Source organism: Fringilla coelebs, assembly GCF_963513975.1.
Source record: "Fringilla coelebs genome assembly, chromosome: 1".
In the NCBI taxonomy this organism is placed as follows: domain Eukaryota; kingdom Metazoa; phylum Chordata; class Aves; order Passeriformes; family Fringillidae; genus Fringilla; species Fringilla coelebs.
Genome location: NC_140028.1, coordinates 3,164,807 through 3,184,940, shown reverse-complemented (window position 1 = coordinate 3,184,940; position 20,134 = coordinate 3,164,807). Strand labels below are relative to the sequence as shown.

The 20,134-nt window shown below is 44.4% G+C and overlaps 1 protein-coding gene across 8 annotated transcripts in view; it reads right to left on the bottom strand.

Annotated features, from left to right (window-relative positions):
* The window catches only part of TSNARE1 (t-SNARE domain containing 1), a 456,292-nt gene extending 438,550 nt beyond the window's left edge, over window positions 1-17,742 (bottom strand). For 4 of the 8 annotated variants that reach the window (XM_084226299.1, XM_084226305.1, XM_084226303.1 and 1 more), the window contains exons 1-2: window positions 17,701-17,717; window positions 2,586-2,679 (exon numbers count right to left, since the gene is read on the bottom strand). The gene's annotated coding sequence lies outside the window, so the exon portion shown is untranslated. Of the gene's footprint in view, window positions 1-2,580; window positions 2,680-17,700 lie in introns of all 8 variants that reach the window. The other 4 variants (XM_084226302.1, XM_084226301.1, XM_084226304.1 and 1 more) reach the window with 3 other exon arrangements.
* Window positions 17,743-20,134: the final 2,392 nt, after the last annotated feature.

The following is a 20,134-nucleotide window of genomic DNA, read 5'->3' as shown; positions in this document are numbered from 1 at the left end:
TTATGGGGGCTTCATTCTGCTCCCTGTCCCTCCAGCTGTGGAACTCATTCCACCATGCTCCCCCCATGGCAACTGTGCCATGTTTTTCCAGCTGCACAGGGGCTTCCAGCTCCCCCTGTGTGCTGATCATGCTGTGGTGCAGATGCACTTCAGCTGGGCTATTGTTCCCACCACCTCTTTTTGGGGAAGGACCCCTAATTCCTACATAGCCATTTTCATGGTTTCAAATACATCAATAACCCTGGTGCCTTTGCTGCTGCAGGGATCTCCATCTCCTAGCTGCACTGAGACAGGAGAACATCCCATGATAAGAAAACCCAAAAATCTGCTGGTGACACCAGGCTCAGGGCCAGATATTGATCTACTGGATCCTCCTGGTTCCTCCTCATCATTCCCTACAACTGGAAGGGTAGAGGAGAACACTACATGTGTTCCTGATCCCTTAACCAGTCAACCTCACAACAAAACATGAAAGAACAAAACAAGAAAAGAGAGAAATCACTGCTCTACACAATTGAAACAGGAGGAGAATAACTTCCAATAATAAAATAAATCTAAAAAATAAGCCCACACAAAAAAGAAAACCAAATATCCAAGAAATGAAAACAAAAGCTAAGAGGTGAATATATCATTTAGGCAATGTGCAGTGCCCCATTCTACCTGAATTGCTTACATGGAAAGTTCATGGTTTAATCAGAACTGCCAGAACAAGAAAAACCAGAGTCATAAGTACAACATTTATCTTGAGTAAACGAAATAGGTCTCTGGGTAAGGCATTTTCATTTAAAACAGAAAAAAAAATAGGTTGCAGTTTGTGACGTGACCAGCAAGGGGAGTCGGTGCCCAGAGCTTTGAGGGAACCACGCAGATGCAGTTTTGGGTGGAGAAAACTCAAATAAACAATTCTGAGGTAGTGACATTGATAAAACATTGAAGACTGCCAGACAATGCTGGAAGATGATGGACAGAGAGCAGAAAACCCACTAACCTGGAAAAGAGAGAGGGTTTGAGAGACACTAGAGTAGAAAAATAATCATGTCATGTTTGGAAATTGGACTTCCTGTCCCTGCTAGACTTACTGGAGAGCATGTAATGAAGAGCTCTTAGAGGGAAAAAGGCATAGGACAAATGAAATCAAGCCAGGATGGATCTTAGGATAAGAAAATAAGGGTTAATCTCAACGTACTTCCAAGTAAAATATTCTGACAGTAACATGAAAAGACTTTGGCCGGTTCCTCTGGTGGCTTTGAGGAGACATCCAGGAGGGTACCAGATGTCTGGGAGAAGATGTCAGAGAGCTAGAGCTAACCAGGCACCTTATCCCTGAGCCCTAGCACCAGAGCAAACAGGGGGAAAAAAACAAAACTATTAAACACAACTATGAAAAACAACCCTCACAAAGAGTGGGATTTAATAATATTATCCAGCATTTAAAGCAGAATGCCAGCAGTAGGAACTCATTAGGCTCTGTATGGGGAACAGCAGCAAAATCACTGCTGCAGCTCCAGCCATGCTGGGCTCGTCAACAGAAACGGGGCCACCCTGGGCTCCGGGGCCACTGGGAGGGGCACTCAGAGCTTTCCTTCCTCTGCCCCGTTAATCTCATTAACCTCGAATTTACTCTGTTGTTGGTAATTACTCAGAACGTTAATAGGCACAATTTATGCATATTATTTACTGAATGTTACAAATCTCTTCAGCTCTGTGTATGAATCGGGGCTGGAACAAGCCAATGTTCCAAGCGCTGTGGAAAACAGGAGTAGAGAAATGAAAAATATTTTAAAAATTTAGAAAACCTTTTTTAGGATTTGTTTCAAATTTCTTCGGTATCTTCCATTTCTTCGTGCAAGATAACCAATCAATTCAATAAATATCTCCATTTTAGATATATCAGAATCATTTTAGATATATCATTTTAGATATATCAGAATCCATCCATTTTACTAATTCCATAATAACATCCTAACAAGGAAAAAACAGATACTAAACCAAAAATACCCAAGAAAATACTTATTTCCTCCTGTTAAGCTGGAGCCCATGAAACAACTATTCCAGCCATGATACAAATTACTGTTAACGATATTCCAGGTGGGAAAACCAGATGCAGTTTAAGAAAACTGTTATTGCTGTTAAAGAACTCCATAGGTTTTACAGACACAGTCTGTTGCACCTTGAAAAATGGAACTTTCACTGACCATCTGTTCCTAGCAGAGAACACCCAGTAACTCTGGCTTTGGCCAGAAAGCCCGACTCAAAGTCAACATACCATGAGCAGGGAACGTCCCAGAGCTTAATGTACAGCCAAGATCAGATGTCAGAGGGAAAATTTGGATGGAGATCACCCAGTGGTAACCAGTTAAAACAAAGAAACCACTGCAAGAGCAGAAAATGTGATCCAGAGGTGAACATCTGCAAGATGAAAGCCCACAGCGTACCTACACCCCAGCTCCAGAGCCTCCTCCACAACATGCAGCATCACCTCCAATGAGCTGAAAGGATATGGAGAAAACCATCCAAAATCAAAGAAAAAAAAAATGAAACAAGAAGGATTTTCAAGGAAAGAAAACAGCAAAAAATTACCTCACCCACAATTTTATTCTGCTGTGCTGTGGAGCCACTTGTTGGGAACTTGGCAGCAATAACCCAATGGACCCAAGGCCCAGCTCAGCAGTATTGTTCCTGTTTAGATAAAAGGGAAAATAAAAAGAAAATCAGATGTGAAAAGCACAAACAGGCTTTTATCTGCTCTGTTTCCCTCAGTCTGAAGCTCAGGGATTCCCAAGACTGAGGTTTTAGCCGTATCTTTAGATTCAACTGGGAGTTTTCACACCCTGCGAATTTGTTAAACATATCCATATATTAGGCAAGCTTTGCTTTTGGCCTACACAATGTCTGTTGACAATGGAACACACACACCAAAAAAAAGGAAACAAAAGAACACTTCTTCCCTTTCATTTCAGGGTGCAAACATTAGGGGATGCCTAGTGAAACTCAGCAAGTAATTTTAATTTTCTGCAATTTGTGATTTCACATTATTGTCATTTCCCCCTGTTTAGCCATGTCATGTTTCATAGTCAGTATTAGCCAGTTAAACTGGTTTTATTATGTTTTTACTACATTTTTACTACATTTCCTACAAATAGAAAGCCCATGCAAATATAGGGATTGCTGAGAGAGAACCACATCACTGAGACAACCAAGTGGACCCAGCACTGGACTTTTAAACATTTTCAGGGATGTGATTCCATCACTTTCCTCAGCACTCTGTGCAATGCTTGACCATCCTTTCAGTGACAAAATTTTTCTTATATCCAATCCAAACCTCCCCTGGTGCAACTTGAGGCCATTTCCTCTCATCAGGAACAGCATCCATAAGGATCCAGAAACTCAGATAACTCTGGAGACTGTAATGATATCATAAACTCATTTCCCACACACATTTTCACAACTGTTAGTGGGGTTTTTTGCCCAAATTTGGAAGCCAGTGCTCCAGAAGGAATTTAAGACACTTTTAATGCAGTCTATTATGCTTTAATAAAAAATAAAAGAGAAAAGAAGAAAAATATTAGCTTAGGCAACTCAGGGTGAGGCACTTATACACTGGGCAAAGTACTGAAATAAAAATATTACAGAGCAATTAATCCCCAAAGAAAGTGTTTTAATGAAAATGCTGATATTTTGGGCTTGTTTTAAGCAGGAGGAGCATCACCACACAGGAGATAGCCTTCCAGACTAACCATGAAAGCCTTCTAACCCCTCCTTATGATGGGATGGTGAAGAAAGTAAAATCACATGGGATGACATCAGAGCTAAAGAGAGCAGTAAAAGATGCCAAAGGAGCTCCTGCCTTGAGTTTTTCTACCCTTAGAAAAACCATCCAATTACCCTTTCCTCCTCTTTGATTACACAGTCAACTTCAACACCCTCAAAAGCCAACACCTCCAAAACATGGGGACAAAATAATGATTAAGAGCCTTTAAGTTAAAGTACAGTACCCAGAACCAGCTTTCAAAGACAGGGTAAATAAGGAAGACCTTTAAATTTTAAGATGTTGCTCAGCAGCACCTTGTCATGCCACATCACACAACACTTCTTCCTTGTTATTTCTCTGGCCAAAGGTCAAAATTCCTCTTCCCAAGAGACAAGCCTTCAGATTAAAAGAGTGGTGAAACTTTTACATCCAACTAATTCAGGAGCAATCCACATCTCCATCCTGGAGACTTTCCTATATATGACTTATTGCAATTGAAGGTGGGGAGAAATAAATGACAAAATTTGTCTCAAACTGAGGCAGTCCTGCTCCAAATGAAAACAGAATTATTTGTGCAGCACACTGAGCCCAGCACTAAAATCTCAGGATGTTCTTGGATGCTAGGGTAGGAGTTTTTATCACCCTCACGTAGCCTTGGGACAAGCACTTTTAAACTGCCTGTACAAGCCAAAAACCAGTGGTCATTTCAATTTTTCAGAACAAGCTAAGCCATGGCACACCCCATCCTGACAAGTGGGGCTTCAGGTCCTTAACTGCAGAAACCTGGTGGTCCAATTTCCCAGAAATATCATTATGCCCATCTCCCAGAGCACCCAGGGCAGCCCTAGGAGGATAAAAACCAATACTGGAATGATCAAAACCACCCCACACTGTACATGAGACTTCTTGCCCATCCATCTTCTTCTCATCTCACCCTCCCACCAGTCCCATCCCACAAATTGATGTTTTCTTCTCCAATTCAATCTTTTTCTGGTGGTTTCTCCACAGCAGGGCCTCTCCTTTGTGTCCCTCTTGCATTATCCATACAGGAATGAAAGAGGGATGTGATCCTTGGGTGGCATCCACTGGGACAACTCCATTACAGGGAGGAATTAATGACAACTCTGCAGGTTCTGGGAGGTTTTTTTAAGCCATCGTGTTTGTAATTCACATGATGTCAGCACAGGAATATCACACTAAGGCTCTGGAAAGTAAGGGGCGGGTTTTCCTCGTTTCTATGGTTATGAGCAATTTTAATGACCAACCTAAATAAAAAGGCTGGGAGAGAGAGAAAGTAGGAAGGAGTGAGGTGGGCGTTTAATTTTGATTGACAAGACAGAGCAGAACTAGTTAAGATCTGTCAAATGCTTGCTGAGGATCACAAATCCTCAGCACATTCTACGGCAGACAGAATTAGTCTAAATGCACAGCTTTACAAAAATATTTCTTATCTGCTGAGATCAGAGTTCAGCATTCCAGCTGCCCCACAGAAAGCAGCTGATGTCGTAACTACCAAAGGAACTAAGGTAGGGCCAAAAAAAATACATGTATATTTTAATTATTTGTATTTGATTTTTAAGTATTAACATCTACAATGTCTTAATATGTCTTAAATTTTGTCTCTGACCTATATAAATAAAAATGCTTATATAAGATGACAGCATTCTCAAGATTGTTAACTACTAACAATTTTAAAGGTATTATCAAAGGCACCGCTTTGGAATCACATCTGCATCACATGAAATGTTGTATAAATACAGACTACAGAGATAATTCCTGCAATAAAGACCTTAAAATAGGAGACTGAACGCAGAAGGAGTTGAACACAGATTTGATGGGAAATTTCAGGAAACACAATCTGGAAAGACAAAAACACTGGCATGACAGTCAGCTGTGATGTTCCCTGATACATCACCAAAAAACAAGCTTCGGGGAAAATTAAGAACATTCCTATAAATGAAATAATCAAGAAGGAAGAATAATGGAGAGGTGGAGACCTGGAGCATTTCAAAGTCAGGAGCAGAGTTTCATCACCTTGGAGGGAAGAATCAATACCTCATCAAGGCACAAGGCAGCATGAGAAGACTAAACCAGCATCTTGTGTTTAAGGCCAGGGAGAAGCAGGATGCACCAAAGGACAGAAACAAACAAGATCCAAGATGTGCCTGAACCAAACTCGAAAGATGCTTTTCTTGTTCTCAGCTGGCTCTGTTGGGATGCAGGCAGGACACAGTGATCTTCAGAGGGCTACACACCCATGAGCTTTGCTGTTTTATCAAATGATGTTAGAATTTTAAGGAGGAAAAAACTCAGCAAGAGACGATGAGGTTACAAAAGAGGGAAGTCAACAGCTCCCGAGATGCCTGCCAACAGGATCTGCACTTAAAGCGTGCAGTTTTGGCAGAGAACATTCTCAAAATCTGATATTTAAAAGTCTCATAGTGTTGGAACATGTAATTAAAGTAAAAGGATACAAGTGAACTAAGATCTGATCAACACAAACTTGTATCAAAGTCAGAATGTGTTCCCACAGAGTCTCAGCCACCTGGTTCTTCCATGCCTCGTTCAAAGTGCAAAAAATTAGCTACCATCTACTTTTATTCCCACTCAAAATCATCCTTCTCCAGCCTCTAAAAAGGGATGGATTTGTAACAACCTTCAAGAATTAGAGAATTCCAAACAAACCCTAAAATTCTCATTTTATTTAATTTACTGCCACTTTTCAATTCTAGAGCAATATATTTATTGTGATATGAGCTATTCCTTTACCTATCAATGCCCAGGCACTGATGGGTGAAGGAAACAAAGAATAATGAAAACACCTAAAATTTCATCCTTGCTCCTCAAGAACTGGAATAAATGAAAGAATTCAAATCCTCTGTTGAGAAAAGCCCTGAGGAGAGGAAGGACTTGGGGATATTGGTGGATGGGAAGCTTGACATGACATTATAAATGGCAATGTGGCTGATCCATCCCTGGAAGTGTCCAAAGCCAGGCTGGACAGGGCTTGGAGCAAGCTGGTCTACTGGAAGGCATCCCTGCCCACAGCAGAGGGTCAGAACAAAATGATCTTTCAGATCCCTTCCAACTCAAACTGTTCTAATATACTACAAATTTACTGCTGTTTCCTTCCTAGTTGTGCCAACATGAACTCAATAGCCAAGAAAATAAACCAAAAAAAACCCCAACAAAAATAAGGAATTCATGTGTGATCTGATTTCTTACTGCAAGGTTTCCAACAGCCAAGCCATCCACCACCAAGCTGAAGAGAAAAGTCAAAGCAGTGTGGAATCAGCTGGCACAAGCTCATTTTTTAACCAGGTAATGCCTCGAAACCTCCCAAACCAACTCTGCTGCCATCAGAGCCGCCTCTTCCTTGGACAGCACCCAGGAAATGCTCGCAAATGAAATCCAACTGAATTTATTGCTTCTGCAAGCCTGGAAATTTCAGTTACAGAGGTGACGTGACATTTTGTTTCACCAATGCTAATCTAATACCTTTTTAAAGGTGCATACGTTTCACCCTGTTGGCTTCCAACACTGAATTACCAGCTCTGCTAAGCTTCAGAATAAACGAGACGAGCTTGGCCTCCAGGCAAAATCCCTTTGCTGTAATCTTTATTCAAAACACACCGCTCTGGAGCCTTGCATGCATTGCCAAAAATCGCCTTGAGGTTTGCTCTTAAGATGGCAATTTGCATATCAACATTTTGCTGCAGAGCTTACCCAATGTCCCCGCTATTATTTTAATACTCTGCTGTGGGCGGCCCCCTGAGCAGCTCACAGAAGTGCAGGCTAAAAATATTCCTGCCTTCCCCACCGGCTCCACACATGACCACAGCAAGCGCCGGCTTGGATGCAAAGCCGGCAGTGATGGCATCCACCCGCCTCTCCAGGAGGATGCTCAGGCTCCAAGGTGCTCAAAAAAACATGGCAAGAAGAAGAAAAGTAGCTCTGCATGGATGGAGGAAAAATGCACAGGCGCTGGAGGAGGAAGAGCGCGGAAAGGACTGGTTTTACAAGGGCAGCAGGAGAGGTTTATCCGCGTGCGAGACATTCTTGGGAAAACACATTAAGAGGTAATAAAGCAGGTGAGGGAGGCACCGCCTGGGATATGAATTTAAGATGATGCTGAACAGAGGAAGGGGAAGAATTCTCAAGCACAGAAGGGGAGCGATGCCAGGCGGACGCGAGCACAGCCTGATTCATGCCCCAGAAGGGAGATCCCAATCCCGCTGACAGCACAATCTTGACGACAACACATGAAAAAACATGGATTGCAGGTTTTTCTCCTTGCCCTCCTCCCCCTTGCCCAGCAAACCTCAGGCTCAGAGGTTGTAATTATTTCTGGCAAGGTGTAAACAGGTCTGGGAAATGAAACTGAAAACTGGAGCTATTTATGAGATGCCACGCAGGGAATCGGCACCAGAGCCCGGCTACCAAATCAGCAAATGCAAGGTCACCCTGGTCTGCTCAGGAGAACTTTGCAAAGTGATTTTCAAACAGCCAGGCAAAATATCCAGGCTCAGTCTGCCCAGGATGGTGAGTTAATGGAAAAAGAGGGTGGAGAACCACCAGAGGACATTGCTACAGCCAATAACAAGGGATTTATCATGATGCTGGTAGGCTTTGAGATGATGTCCGTCAAGATGACATCCACTCATGACAACCACCTGCCTCTCTGGGGTGTGGGAGAGGAGCAAGGAGGACATCAAGTCCAGAAGTGTCCCTCGACCAAGTTGCTGCAGAGGAAAGCAGCCAAGGGACTCACCTGCCTGGAACTGTTCCAGGCCAGGTTGGATGGAGCTTGGTCTAGTGGAAGGTGTCCCTGCTCACTGCAGGGGGATTGGAACAAGATAATCTTAAAGGTCCCTTCCAACCCAAACCCTTCTATGATCTGCATGTAAATGACCAGTGGACACCACTCATCCCCTTACCCTGCAGGCCACCACTTGCTTCCAAGGATTATTGCCCCAACCCAGGAAGGACCACAAATTTTGAAAAGTAATTTCCTTTCTGCTGGAGGAGGAAAGAAGCAAAAGCCAAACTGTCCCAGCAGGAGGATCTTGCACCCTGATGAGGCTGAAGGAGCCAGCAGCATCTCAGACCCACAAAACAGCCGCTGAGGAAAATTCAAAAAGTCTTTTTGGTCTCACCAGGAAGGAAACAAAAAGAGATGGCCAAATTCAGGAAGTACAGGAAGAGAGGCAGTGAGTACCCCTGGGGACAGCAGGATCTCCAGACTATTTTCTGCACAGTCTTTATATTCTGTGCTCAAATGCCTCACAAACAGGACTAGGATGCACAACTCTGCTTCTGAGATTATACTTAAATTATAATTATTGTTTATGTGGAAGACAAGCACAGGGCAGTAGGAAAAGAACTGGCCAAAGAGAGAAGAGCAAGCCTGATTACCTCAGAGCCTGTGGGATATCTTTATAAAAGAAAGGAAACAGAGGTACACCTGAACAATGTGCAAAGAAATAGAAATTAAAAAAGATGCACAGGGAAGAGGATTTTGACAATTAATTTGCCAGTATTCCCATAAGAGGAAAAAGAATCCCAACTCACCAGAATTCGAGTCTCATGATTATCCTATGTTTGGGAAAAATGAGACAATACCAGAGAAGTTGTGGATGCCCCATCCCTGGAAGTGTTCAAGGCCAGGTTGATTTGGTTTGGAGCTATCTGGGACAGTGGGAGGTGTCCCTTCCCATGGCAGAGGGTTGGAAGGAGGACCCTTCCAACCCAAACCATTCTAGGATCCAATGAAACCCACCTTCTTCAGCTCTGAAGATGATCAACAGGAAAGTAACTGTAGTGAGAATCTCAGTTTGCTTTTTCAAATTCGAAGGTGCCCTGTTTTACACAAATATTGCAATCCTGTTTTCACCACTTGCTAAGACGTCTCTCCAAGGGCTTGTTTTGGGTACTTGGCTGGGACAGAATCCATTCCATTTTTAGAAAACCAACCCGTAGCTATGAAACCTCCCCATGGTGCGTGATCAAAACTTAGGAGGGCTTTGGAAAGCACACAGTTGTTCTCCAAGAGAGAAGTGTCAAAAAGCTTTGGACAGCATTTCTCAGGCTTCCACACCCACATTTTGCCACCTACTACCATCTTTGAGCACTTGCTGTTAATGGAAGCTGAAGGTCCTTGACACTGAGAAATTGAACCTCTAACATGCAGTAACCTCAACACAATTTAAGCACCACTATTTTAATTATTTTAGAGTTTTACCATATTTATAATTAGTAAAAGTAGATTTAGTAAAATGACTTGATATTTCACCATCGCTGCAGCTCTGGGTAGCTTTAAAGCCTGCATGGGATGGTCTTCAAGAGGATGGGGAGGATCCAGGAAGTTGGAAAAACTTTCCTGATCACAGCTATGAGTATTCACCATGGCCTCATCCCGCCCACATCAATCCCACAGCGCTTTTGGCAGAGAAAAGTTAAAGTTTTAAATTCCTTAGAACAAAGGCCCAAAAAAACCAGAACAAAAAAGCAAACAAAACCACATACAGTATTATTATATATATTTGAGTTTTATATATACGGTCTTATGCACTATATTACAAAAATTAATTGTTAATTTAATAACATATGTATATTTGTAAGCTTAATTTTTCATACTTTTTCCCTGAGCATCCAGAACCTGCAGCAGAATATTTGATGGGACTGACATCAGGGTCACCCCAGCAGTGACAGACCCTCAGGTAAGAGAGCAGCTGGAGATTACCAGGCACACAACAGAAGACATCAATACACTTGGGAAAGGTAAATCACATCTCAAACTATGTAACACTATGTCTAAATTTGTATAAATCAGGTATTTAGAAATTAGGAGATTCTCATGAGAGTCTAGAAAGCGAATAGTGTCACAAGGGATCACAAATCAATTGTTTTTGTGAGGAAAAATATAGTAAAAAGCTGTATTAAGGTTTAGCTCTTGATACAGTTCACACTAAGGAAAATCTAAAGCCCTGCACCTTCCAACAAGAATTTCTGTCACATACAGGGTTGTATGAAACAAGGTGCTACCCAGCACTTCTGCAGCCTCATCAACCTCCCCCATCTCCAGATGTACAGCAGCATTTTTATCTCCAAAATCAGAAGATCTTGGAGCATGATGAACATCTCCATGCTGGGATAAAGGATGCTGCAAAGCATTCGCTAACAATTCAGCTCAAACCTAATTGCAATTACCTACAATGAATTGCAACCACTGGTCCCTGTGATCCTGAGCATTTCCCATCCCTGGATGTCCACAGCCAGGCTGGATGGAGCTCTGAGCAGCCTGGTCTGGTGGAAGGTGTCCCTGCCCATAGCAGGGGCTGGAATGAGATGATCCTGAAGGCCTCTTCTAACCCAAACCATTCTATGATCCAATGAATCTAAAACTGAAGTGACTATTCCACAACCTGTAGACCCAGTGAGACATCATCCAAATCTTCCCTGAACAGCCCAGGAGGATTTTATTCCTCTAAGACACCCCAAAAACTGGGGCACTCAAGCTGGGCAGGCAGCACCACTGCATGAGGACTGTGGTGACAGTCATGAGATGCCACATGTCAGTAAATCACAGAATCACAGAATAGTTTGGGTTGGAAGGGACCTTAAAAATCACCTCATCTCAAACCCCTGCCATGGGCAGGGACACTTTCCACTAGACCAGGTCGCTCAGCTTCTTCAGCTTAAAGCCATTCCCTCTTTTACTATCACAAAAAACAAAGGAATTTCCACGTGGGGTAAGAAGGATGAATAAAAACAGAATTCCTGGCTTTGTATGGGATTTTTTAACAAAGCAGCCATTAATAGCAAGTTTGGGAATTCCCTCATACCATATTTGAGTCTCTGGCATCTCACACAGCCCAGAAATGGGTTAATCCAAAAATGTGGGTCATAACACCTCCAAATCTGCCTGGTTTTCACATGTAGAAAAATAAAGGAGGCACCTCCCTCCTCCATGCAGAAGCATCACAAGAAGATTCATTAAAAATGGAAAAAAAAAAAAAGCAACAGGTTTCAGCAATGAGCATGATCAAAGTCTCTTGTGGAAGAAGAAATTGTTTTATTTTACAGAAATAAGAACTATGGCAACAGCTCTGGAATAAAATCCTACAGCACGGCTGTCTCCTGCACTCCTTTACTCCATGCACCAGATGATGGAGGAGTCCTACAAGGGGAAAAAAAATACATGGCCAAGTTATTCAAGACCAGAATGACAATAAATGTATGCAGAGAGGAGAAGGAGGACTAATACAGTCCTTAATAACCTCAAAAAATCTTATTTTTGCAATGCCTGGCTTTGCAGCAGGGGGAACAGCAGAGCAAGAACAAAACAAATGCTACACAACGAAGAGTATCAAACATTTTGCAGTTATTTCCTGCTTTTATTTAAGAAAGAGATGACAGAGTGAAGAGATCATCACCTAACCCAACATCAGTATTCACTTCCAAAAAAAGGGATTTTACAAAAAATAAAAATAGTAAGTATAGGTATAGCATCCAAGTTTGACTTCATTCAAGGAATAGCTGGAAAATATTTTCCAGATTTTTCTTGCAGCATCCCAGCAGATGAACTGACAACACACCTAAATGGCCCTTGGGAGAGCTTTTCCCCATAGCTCTGTATCCCAGAAAAAAAAAAATTCAAAACCACCTGCTGATACACCATTTCTTCTTATTTTTGTACCAATCTTCAGGATATATTTAAAAAGCAACTGATTATCAGTGCAATCTTTGCTTTTCTAATGGACACACAAAATGGACATAAAAAAAAATAAAAAAGATAATCCATCCTGCCTCTTTTTTTATTTTAGTTAAATGCTATTTTTTCCATCATCAGAAACACTGCAGAGATGTGCCCATGCACTGCAACAAAGAGATGGCACCTGCCTACTGAATTTCCTGACTAGTGACACTTCGAAGAAAAAGAGTTTTAAATAGAAACCTCCCTGCAAGTGTTAAATCAGATTAATTTAACTCTTGCTTTATTTTAATCTTAGACACCACCATTTGCAAGGCAAGCAGAAAAAAAATATAGGGAGTTGACCATATTCTTTGGGAAATACAGTGTAATATTAAAAACCACAAATAGCCTTTCTGACAGCAAAATACAGACATTTCTGGCTATTTTGCAATAGGAAAAAAGCAGCAATATTTTATGAAGCTTTCTGTTCACTCAGCATCAAGGGAAGGGGCAGAGCTTTCCTCCAGCCTTGTGGTGCCCAGCGGCAGTGCCAAAAACACCAACGCCAGTTTGGGGCCACACTTTGGATTTGCACGTGGCAAAAAGTGTTCTGCAAAATACAATGCACTTTGAAAGGTTGGTGATGCTGCTGAGGAAGATGTTTTGCAGCATTTCCTCCACAAGCATCATAATGGAGGTACACTCTGACAGTCCCGTTGTGAGTTAGGCTCATGCTTAATTAGCTGGATTAAATTTAGACTGAGGGGATCATGTCATAGGAAAACACATTCTAATGGTCAGGAATCATGGAATGGTTTGGGCTGGAAGGGACATTAAAGATCATCCAGTTCCAACCCCCTTTCCATGGGCAGGGACACTTTCCACTATCCCAGGGTGCTCCATGCCCCATCCAAACTGGCCTTGAACACTTCCAGGGATGGGGCAGCCACAGTTTCTCTGGAAAACTTTTGCCAGGGCCTCTCCACCTTCACAATAAGGAATTTCGTTTTAATATTGAATCTAAATCTGCTATCAGTGAGAAGCCATTTTCCCCTGTAGTATCACTCCAAGTCCTTGTCCAAAGTCCCTCTCCAGCTCTCTTGGAGCCCTTTTAGGCACTTTAAAGGACTTTATAGCCTCCCTGGAGCCTTCTCTTCTCCAGGCTGAGCATCCCAGCTCTCCCAGCCTGGCTCCAGAGCAGACAGGCTCCATCCCTCTGATCCCCTTGGTGGCCTCCTCTGGACTTGCTCCAACAGTTCCAAGTCCTTCCTGTGCTCTGCAGGTGGGGTCTCACCTGAGAGGGGCAGAACAACCCCCTCAGCTGCTGCCCACCCAGCTTTGGATGCAGCCCAGGACACACTCGGATTTCTGGGCTCCAAGTGCAGTGGCTGGGTCATGTCCGGCCTCTCATCCACCAGCACCCCCAAGTCCTCCTCCACAGAACTGCCTTCAATCTCTTCATCCCCCAGCCCAGACACCAGAGGTGGAAACACAAGACCAACCATGCCCTGGTTGGAAAGATTCATCCATCCATCCATCCATCCATCCATCCATCCATCCATCCATCCATCCATCCATCCATCCCCATTGGGACCAAACCTGGACACACAAGTCCTTTCCAGTGCAATCAGCCTTTGCCCTGACAATGACAACTCCAACCCTAAATGAAACAGAGGCTCCTCCTGCCCACCTAAAACCCTCAGGTCTCATCAATTTCCAGTCCTCTGAAGCACCAGCGACCCTTGGAAGGTCCATAAAAACCCAAGTGAGAGCCACCCAGCTCACCCCACTGCACAAAGCAGGTGAACTGTAGGAATGAGGATAATAAAGATGGGAAAAGTAAATTACAAGTTTTTAACAGTTCATTCCACTTTCATCAGGCAGAATGTGTTTATGGTACAGGCAGGGAATCAAAAGTGTAATTTTTGTCTTGATATTATTTGCCCTTTCACACTTGGTATTTAAATATTCCTGAAATCCTAGAAGAACCAACAATTCAAAATACCATTTTATATATATATACACATACATATGTGTATATATGCATATATATATATATATATATAAGGAAAGGGAGACATAGTCTCATTCATTTTCAGCTTCCCTCTTTAATTTCTCTTTTCAATTACATTTTAAGTGCTGTAATATCAATGTGCAAATTTATCACGACACCGAATATTTATTTTTCCTACACTCCTGGGAAAGATTCTCCTGACCCAGAGCAAGCAGGAAAACCTGGTCACACCAGAGGGTTGTGTGATGAAGAGTAAAGGATAAGAGGTTTAAAATATTTTAAATAAATAAATAAATAAATAAATAAATAAATAAATAAATAAAGACAGCTGTGAGAAAATGAATGAGGTTGCTTGCACAAGAGAGGGTGGGAATAACATACTGTAATATTGAAATCTCTTTTAGCCAATCTCAACTAAATAACTTACAGAGTCACAAAACACTTTGGCTTGGAAGGGACCTTTGAGTTCATCCAGTTCCATCCCCCTTTCCATGGGCAGGGACACCTTCCACTATCCCAGGCTGCTCCAAGTCTCATCCAACCCAGCCCTGAACATCTTCAGGATTGGGCATCCACAGCTTCTCCGGGTAACCTGGTTCATTGCCTCAGCACTCTCTAACTCTTGCTTTAGACACAATAACAAGAGGAAACAGAGATGGAATCTGAATCAGAAGCCTGGATGAGGCAGGACACGTGGCTGCACTGATCAGCCTCTCCCACATCCATCAAAGCTGCATTAGTGGTCAAGCTAATTTTTAGTTGCATTAATAAACAAAAGCAAATCAGGAAGGTGGGAGGCCTTGGAGAGCACCAGAAGGGTGATTTGCTGCATGGATGACCACTGGAAAGTGGGAATCAGCACATTTAACACACTAGCAGAAGTCCAGAAACCAGACTGAGGAGGAGAGGAAAAAGGATGTTGCAGCTGGCAAAGATGGCAGAGCAGGAAGACAACAAAGGGTCAGACAGCAATGCCCTGACACATCAGGGATTCAAAAACCTGAATTTGCATCAACACAAAGAAGAGGGATTTTCCAGAAGGGCATGGGGTGATAGGAGAAGGGGGAATATCATTGAGCTAAATGAGGGCAGATTTAGATTGGATCTTAGGAAGAAATTCCTTACTGACACAGTGGTGAGGCCCTGGCACAGGTTGCCCGGAGAAGCTGTGGCTGCCCCATCCCTGGAAGTGTCCAAGGATGGGTTTTGGAGCAACCTGGGAAAGAGGAAGGTGTGCTTGCTCATGACAGGGGGGTGGGACTGGATGGTGTTTAAGGTCCCTTCCAACTCAACCCATTCCATGATTCTATGATTAACATTCCAGACAACACCCAGAGCTCAGTCTGGAGATGAGATGGAAAAGGACATCACAGCTGGAGCAGACAGCAGAGCAAGAGAGCATCAAGGGGTCAGACTGGAGCTGGGCTGAGTCAGTGGTGACTTAAAGACCAGAAACACCTGGACAGGGACATCTGGACCACAGCAGAGCCCAGCAGAGGAGGACTGAGCCCCACTGCAAAGGGAAAAATCAGCCTGGAAAAAGGGATAAATGCTTGATTAAGCATAAACCTTATTGCTAACCCAAAAAAAAAAAAAAGGGGGCAGGGGAAAACCCTCATATTTTAATCAATCCTTCCCACTCCACAGCACACAGCTAGGAAAAATTTAGGATTCAGTCTGCTGAATCCTAAATCCTCTGTGCAGAATAAAGCACAAAGCAAAACTTGGAGCTGCCACCCCACGCAAGGGTTTGCAAACAAACATCTCCTTGTTCGCAACACTCTCAGACACAAGGATGCACCTCAAGCTCCAAAATGTCACAGACAACTTCAAATGCTAACAAGAAGAGGGTTCTGCAGGGCGTATTCAGCATGCTGGTGGCAGAATGAAACGTGCTTTTAGCTCTCCAAACCCTCTGCTTTTTGATATGCACACAAAGACACCGAGCACTTCCATAGGAACACGAGGTTTCCCCAGCAAAGTCCACTACAGCACCAGATGCCGGAGGTTAATTGTACCCCACAGCTCAGGGGAGCTTTTATTAAAAGCTTCAAACCACAAACACTTTTCCAAGTACAAAAGCAACCAAAAAAAAAGTTTCTGCAGTCAGCCGAGGGCCACCGCAGAAAGCGGCGCTTTGTACATTTAAAAGTGGTTTTATTTCCACTCCTTGTACTTCCAAAGCCATCCCACTGCCTCAAGCTCCTGAATTAGCCTGGAAGGAGGAAAAAATGATAAATAAACAATATCATACCCTCTGTGAGGTTAAAATTGAGCAAAAACCTGGCAGGTAACAAGCCAGGAGCAGTTCCCAGAGTTGTCATTGTGCTGGAAATTGATAAATTGGGGTTTCTTCCTGAGCAGCTGTGGGACAGTGACAAACTGGGTGCAGGGACATCCCATCCTCACCCAGTCACTGGTGACATGGGACACAGCACCCTCACAAGGGTGTCCCTCCCTGCTCAGCCCTAGGCAAGGCCAGCCCTGTCACTCATTACACACATAAAACACTGTGCAACAGCAGCCACAGCCCCAGGTGCCATCCAGAGACTCTGTGCCATCCCCATCCCTATGTCATACACCCCCCCTGCTCTGTCCCCATGTTACACATTGCCCCTGTGCCAGGGCACTCCTGTCCCCATGTCACATCCCTCTGTGCTAGCCCTGTCCCCATGTCACATGCACACCCCAAACTCCAGTGCTAGCCCTGTCCCCATGTCACACACATACCCCCTGTGCCATGCCTTGTCCCCATGTCACACACGCCCTGTGCCAGGCCAGCCCTGTCCCCATGTCACACCCAGAACCCCTGTGCCAGCCCTGTTCCCATGTCACCATGTCACACACCCCGTGCCAGGCCAGCCGTGTCCTCAAGCCACACACACACACACACACACACACACACACACACACCTGTGTCCGTGTCACACACACCCAGGCCAGCCTGTCCCCATGTCACACACACGCAAAGTGCCAGCCCAGCCCTATCCCCGTGTACACACCCGCCCCACCCAACCTGTGCCAGGCCAGCGCTGTCCTTCTGTCGCACGCCCACACACAGTGCCAGGCCATCCCTGTCCCCATGTCGCACACACACGCACCTGTCCCCGTGCCACACAAACCCCCAGCGCCAGCCCAGCCCGGTTCCCGTGTCACACAGCCCCAGTGCCAGCCCTGTCCCACGTTCCCAGCCCGTGTCACCCCCCTGTCCCCACAGCGGGACCGCCGCGCGCCCCTCACCTGCCGCCGCGCGCTCGTCACCGCCGGCACCCAAACATCACGTGACGGCTGCGGCCCCGCCCACCGCAACCACGTGTCCCTCCCTCCCCCCCATCGTTGTAGTCCTCATCCCGCCGATGCGGCCGGCCGCCCTTCCCTCTTTGGACTACAACTCCCAGAATGCACGGCGACGCGCCGTCCCGTCTCCTTCACCCGACAACCAATCGGCGGAGGGGACTGCCCGAGGGGGCCCCGCCCACCTCTGAGCACCTCCCCGTTCAGGGCGCGGCCCGGGGCCGCCCCTCAGGAGTCGCTCCGGGGGATGTTCCCTGTTCCTCATCCTCCTCATCCTCACCTTCCTCACCTTCCCCCTCCTCAGGAATGGCTGAGGGAGCTGGAGGTGTTTATTTTGTAGAGAGGGGTCTCAGGGGGCTCCTCATTACTCTACAGCTGCCTGACAGGGTGTAGCCAGGACGGGGTCGGTCTCTTCTCCCAAATAATAAGAGATAGCCTAAAAGGAAACGAGCTCAAGTTGCACCAGGGGAGATTCAAGTAGGATATTAAGAGAAATTATTCACTGGAAGGCTGACCAAGCATTCTAAAGGGCAAGTGGTGGATTTCCTGGAAATACTCAAATGAAGTGTAGATGTGGTGCCTGGGGACGGGGTTTAGTGGTGAGTTTGGCAGTACTGGGTGAATGGTTGGACCCAGGGATTCTTCAGGTCTTTTCCAACCTTAATGATTCCGTGATCCCCTGACAGGTCCATGCCCTCTTTCGTAACCTCACAGTGCCCATGGCACTGCTCACAGAAATAAATGAATAAACCCCACCAACCCACTGCTACGAAAGCCACTAATTCTCTCCAAACCACCACAAATTGCAGCCCGAGACTGGAGGTTCACCCAGCCCAAGCGCTTTGATAGAGCAGTCTGGAGTACAACTGTACCTGCGAGGAGTTTGCTTTTTATTTGCCAAGCGACAGCAGCTTTACGTGGTGGCTGGCTTGCAAAAGGAGTTATAAAGAAGATTTTCTTGATAGAGCCTTTAACCAACAATTCATTTTAACAAGGGACTGACAAGCCAGCTGCCTGTTCAGAAATGGAGTTCTGCACCAGTAGCCCTGCTAAAAAAAGCTTTAAAAGGGCTGAGGGGCCACCTGAGCCTCCATAAACTTCAGGGTTTTACAGCACCGAGCTGCTACCGGAGCAGTTGCCTCCATCTTTTGCTGCATTGATAATCATTTATTTCTGTGGACTCTGAGGAAAATCCCTTAGGAGAAGGGACATAAAAATATACTGATAACGAAATACAGCTGTCTGCTTGTCGTCTGCAAAATCCTCTGACTACAGCTACATGTGCAGCGCCCTGTGTCTTGCTGGGTGGTTTTTTTTTGAGAGGGGGAGGAAGAGAGAGTTAATCCTGCAAGAAGCATAGATTACATTTCAAAAACCACTGTGAAAATTTTGCGGTAATTTTCAGTACAAATCATATTTACCTCCAGCGTGAGCCTCATGAAAGTAAATAAGAAAAGAAATATATAAACACGTGCCAATATAAAACAGCCCAAGTATTCCAAGGGACAGCAATCATAAAAATTACAGTGGGATAAATCTCATATGACTGCTTTGGTTTGCAGGCTGCATCTTGCTGGTTTTGCATTTTGGAGCTGGAGAAATACTGCTTAATCAATACGCGCGTTATTCATACAATAATAATGCTGCACATTCTCTTGGGACATTTTTCTTCTGAGGAATTTGAGCTGTTGCAAACCTTCTCATTGTGCACAGCAGGGCTGGTCCTTGTTATTAACAGCTGCTTATTGATCTGTAACAGCTTTTAGAAAGGCCGAGGGTGGGTTTTTGGCATGGTGTGGAAGTCGGGTCTTTTACATAAGCAAGGCGTTGTGCGTCATTAAGATGTTGCTTTCTCTAAATTCAGGGGGAAAAAACCCATATAATTAACAGCTTTGTTCCATCCCACAGTGATAACATCTATAAATCTGAAAAATATACAGTCAGCTGTATGGGAACCAAAAGCTCCAGGGGCCAAAATTTTATTAAAACAGTTTAATCTTCATGTTCCTCATCTTTGAGCAGGAGGCAGTTGCCTGTTTAGCAGATGCTGTGTGGCCTTTCCCAAGGTGGAAGCAGCAATTTCATTCCACATGAACAAAATTCCTGGAGGTCACACCCTGAACCTGGAGGGGTTGTGGAAGTGTGACTTGGGGGTGAAGTTGTCAGTGGGTTTCTGCTTTGGAAAACTGCCCCTGTTCCTCCGTGAAGATGAAATGGAGGATCTCTAACAGCATTTAAATAAACTCAGCTGTGATGCTTTCACGTCATCCCTGCTGGGATGATTACCACTAAGGCTGGCTGTGTCTTTAGGGAATTTCTTCCACTCCTTGGAAGGACTTTCCTTTTGTCTCACAGGTTTCTTTTGTGAATCATCTTAAAT